The 4,111-nt window shown below is 38.5% G+C and overlaps 1 pseudogene; it reads right to left on the reverse strand.

Moving 5' to 3' along the window:
* Positions 1 to 1,892: 1,892 nt before the first annotated feature.
* LOC146468800 (uncharacterized) lies at positions 1,893 to 2,692 on the reverse strand (annotated as a pseudogene).
* Positions 2,693 to 4,111: the final 1,419 nt, after the last annotated feature.

Consider the following 4,111-nt stretch of genomic DNA (forward strand, 5'->3'; position numbering starts at 1 on the left):
GAAGTGAGGGCCGAAGGCCTGAGCGTAGCGAGGTTAATAAATTTGTCGGGCCGAGCCGGCCCAAGCGGAGCTAAGCCGCGCAAATTCGAGTGAAAAATATATTTATATATATATGTATGTTTATATATATCTTTGAAGGTGTCCGCACTGTCGCCTGGCACCAGTGAAAAACAAAGTATGAATGACATCAGACTGTCTGGCGTCGTCTGGAGCAAAATTTGCATACATCGGAAAAAATATGCGTGCATGATCAAATTTCAACTGCAATGTTCATCAATATTCACTGGATACAAACCATCTCTCCAGAATCTTTGCCCTTTCTTTTAGAAATCTTTTTTGTGAAATATTGCATTGAAGAAGTTACATGTTTTGTGGAAGGGGTAAAATAATTTTCTGTGGGAAATAAATTCATCGAACACGACAGCGCTGCATGCCCGTTGTACATTACGTCCAGCGTCAGAAATAGATTTTCAACCGCAAACTAGCCTGTGGGACTACGAAAAGACCATGCTCATCCAAAAAAAAAATCTTATACCCCTTTTTATCTCCTCATTTGATGCTACAATACGAGTAAAGAGGGCTTTCCATCCAGCCCCAGCAGTTTTGCGAGTCACGTATTTCTAGTACAGGAATATTTTTGTGCGGTTTAAACCTATACGGAGAAAACAAAACGTAGCATGTGCTCTTGGGATCCCAAAAGAAAATTGGGAATAACCATGCATTTTTCAGAGATAATTAAGCTTCAATTTAGAAAAAATTCCATCCATTGCTTTATATTTTGGCACTTTTTAGAAATATTGTTGCTTAATTATCTCTGAAAAATGGGTGGTTACCCTCAAGTTTATTTTTGGATTCCAATAGGCCTTGCTAAGATCTTCTGTTACTGAACAGTCATAGACCGCACAAAAATACATTATCGTTAGGCACCGCCCTTAACTGATATGAAAATGCAAACATTTCCAGATTACCTGCTTGATGATAACTGTAGCCGACTAGGATTGTCTTCATCATGGGAATGGCTAGCAGAAAGACTAAAGAGAAAGGAAATAACATAACACTCAACAAACTGGTCAACATATAAATAAAAGAAACTCCTCTCAAAAACAAATGAAAATACTAGTTAACTAATGTTACAAGTATTGCAAAAAAATGCCTGACAATATACCTGGTTGAAGGTAACTGTTGCTGCACAAAATAGTTGCAGGCTTGGTTAGGCAAATGGATGACTATTAGCAGAGAAAGGAAACAAACTCCAATCAAAAGAGATGATAATACTCATTAATTAACTAATATTGCGTGTAATTACGACAAAATACCAAAGTACGTATAACCTAGTCAATGATGGTGATTGTTGCTGCACAACACGTAGCTGATTGACTTGAATAGAGAAATGGCTGTCACTGAAGAATGGGAAAATAGTTGGCATTATCAAACAAAGTTACAGGCATTGATGACTCATGTAATTATACTACAATAACTCAGAACTTGGGTAATAATAAAATAGTACCAGTCTACATATATTAACATTAATTTTTTGAAATAGGGAATACTATGTGAAATTATTCACTTCAGTCGCTGGCCACAACATAGCAAGAAAAGGATTTTAGTAAGTTTTGTATTTTCAAAGTTAGAATGACCAGAATCAGTTATTGCCAAGTCTACGTGGACCTTGGAAAAGAATATGAATTTCTTTCTATCTTAACCATTTCTGATTCAAATCACTCATCGACAGGCTCTGTGCACTAAAGTGGTCATATAAAATAAACTTTCCTCAGTATGTTGGTGTCTCACCCAGTCTCTTTAATGCCATTATTTTGTTTTGCAATTTTGGACCCACAGTATTTAGGCTTCAAAATAATAGGTGTGTGAAGTGGTCCTTATTCTATAGCCCATTAATTTTTAGTAAATGTACAATCCGTAATTTTAAAGCAGAATACTAGCATTGAGTCTCGTTCAGGTTGACTTTCTGGGAATATGTTTCCTCCATCAGCAAACCATCCACACAAGTCTGCACTTGTGTCTACTGCTTGTCCAAACCCACAAAATTCAATTTAATCAGAAGTCAACAGCGATGGGGTTCCTTCTGGAGACTCAATCATAGTCAATGTATTCTTGTCATGCAATTCACTGCTTGGAGGTAGCACAGTCCCTAGTGGATCATTTAATGTGAAGTGTTCTGGTTCGGTACTTAAAGATCCAGCCCAGTCATAAACGGAGTACATCAAGGTATGGATCGGAAATTTTCTTGACTGTAGACCCAGTGATGGGTGTTTAATCTTCACAGTTACAAAACTGCTGTTGGGTTCACGCAGTACCCTCTGAATTCTTGCTCTTTGAAGTCTTTCTTTACGCTTTTCCTCCTGACTCTTAAATTCTAGCTCAGCTTTTTTCTTCCGATCCATTTGCAAAGAGATTTCATATGCCTCATCCTGTTTTTGTAGGAGAGCCTTTCTATCTTCTGATGAATCAATTAATGAGATGGCATGTCATCATCAATGATAAAGGCTGATTGATTTAGTTCAACATCACTGTCATGATCTGTGAATAGTCTCTTGGATTGCAAGTAAAGTCTTACTGTCTTTATCTTGTGTGCTTCCATGTAGTTGTTCATATTAAAAGGTACTACACAGTCCCCAACAGTGATTGTTTCACCAAACTTTTCATCTTTAAAGTTGGTCAACTTCATGACCATGTCATCAGCTTTTCCAAACAATGATTCTCCATTAGGGAAGAAACGATTTTTGCAAGTTAGATACAAGTCAACTTTACTTGAGGTAACGGGCACATCAACTGTTCGAACGGCCTCCTCCCTTTGATAAGGGGACAAGGAAATATGCATCATCTTCTTCGCTAAAGTGCTTCCAGCCAAGGTGTACTACTTATCACGGTGACATTCCTGAAACTCCTTTCAAGTTCTTCCCACAACTCTTTTAGTAACGCAACGGGTTCGCGCATTTGCCGCTTCCGGTAGTTATCAACGAGGCGTTGTGGCCTTCCGCTAGTAAAGCTTCTTAAATAGTTTATCTCCTGAGTTGGGGATATATCAGCGTCTAACAGCATAGCTTTGAAGGCGATTTTCCAGGGATGGAAGAGGATAAGGTCCCCAGAGAATATGTCGGGCTGGCATTTTGGGAGATTATGTCTCGCTAGCCTGGCAACTATCTTTTGATTTGCGACTGCAAGCGAATCTATCAGCTGACTTCCGGTGATATCTTTCAAAGGGGTCGAAGATATAAGTGGTTGCCGATTAAAAATGGTATTTTGTAGCACTGCACGATTCTCATCTGTGGATTGCTGCTGAGGTAGATCCAGGTTTAGGACGTGAAATTCAGGGAGGAGGTCCGTTTTCTGATTTTCTTTCTTTGGGGGTGGGGTGCAATGGAAGCTTTATTTGTTGTGGCGTGCCTAGCGGCTCGTGATTTCGCTCGAAACATGATACCTTTCCCGTGGGTAGTGGGTTGGAATGTACCCACTGGGAAGTCCTCTCCTCTGCTTTAATTTTGGGAACTTCTAACTAATAGTTATAACAATCTTTTAATAGGATGCTCCATCACAAGAGTGGTTTACATAGAGGTCCTATTACTAGTTGTATATTATATGATGCAATTAAAATATAAAAAATTTAAGCTAAAATCGACATATATGATACAATTAAAATATAAAAAATTTAAGCTAAAATTGAGATATAAAAATAATTACAACATACACACTGCAAGGATTAAAAACAAATACTTAATTATAAAAAGCAGAAAAAAGAGACTTCTTAAAAATTGGAAAACTTGCCGAGTTTCTTATCACGGTGACGCTCCTGAAACTCCTTTCTAGTTCTTCCCACAACTCTTTTAAGAACGCAACGGGGTCGGGCATTTGCCGCTTCCGGTAGTTATCAACGAGGCGTTGTGGCCTTCTGCTAGTAAAGCTTCTTAAATAGTTTATCTCCTGAGTTGGGGATACATCAGCGTCTAACAGCATAGCTTTGAAGGCGTTCTGGTTAATTCAAAATCTTTTTCAAGTTCTTCTTCTAGAAGAGCTTCCTCGAAAACGTTAACTTAAGCGTTCACCATCGCAGTCTTTTTGTCTGCTCCTAGAATCGTGATCTCCTTTTCAAACT

This window comes from Pavona decussata, unplaced genomic scaffold (genome assembly GCF_977016875.1).
Source record: "Pavona decussata unplaced genomic scaffold, jaPavDecu1.1 SCAFFOLD_129, whole genome shotgun sequence".
Taxonomy (NCBI): Eukaryota; Metazoa; Cnidaria; class Anthozoa; order Scleractinia; family Agariciidae; genus Pavona; species Pavona decussata.